The 229-nt window shown below is 65.1% G+C and overlaps 1 protein-coding gene across 7 annotated transcripts in view; it reads left to right on the forward strand.

Annotated features, from left to right (window-relative positions):
* Nucleotides 1-6: 6 nt before the first annotated feature.
* LOC100548490 (pituitary adenylate cyclase-activating polypeptide type I receptor) overlaps nt 7-229 on the forward strand; it is a 128,367-nt gene continuing 128,144 nt past the window's right edge. For all 7 annotated transcript variants that reach the window (XM_010712227.1, XM_010712228.1, XM_010712229.1 and 4 more), the window contains exon 1: nt 7-85. The gene's annotated coding sequence lies outside the window, so the exon portion shown is untranslated. The remainder of the gene's footprint in view (nt 86-229) is intronic.

Below are 229 nucleotides of genomic sequence, written 5' to 3' on the forward strand. Positions count from 1 at the left end.
CGCGTCCCCCCGGCTCCGGCCCCGCCCCGGCACGGCACGGCGGGATGCAGCATCTCCAGCACCGGGACGGATCCCTGCTGCAATGGTAAGTGCTTATCTCCGGCCTCTCCCGGGCTGGGGAGCCGCTACTGCTTGGGGATGCCCGAGAGCAGCTTCTTGCAGCCGGCTCGTTTCGGAGTGACAGTGATTTATCGGCTTCTCCCTGATTTTCCCCATGTCCTGAGAATGC

This window comes from Meleagris gallopavo, chromosome 6, assembly GCF_000146605.3.
Source record: "Meleagris gallopavo isolate NT-WF06-2002-E0010 breed Aviagen turkey brand Nicholas breeding stock chromosome 6, Turkey_5.1, whole genome shotgun sequence".
NCBI classification, from domain to species: Eukaryota; Metazoa; Chordata; class Aves; order Galliformes; family Phasianidae; genus Meleagris; species Meleagris gallopavo.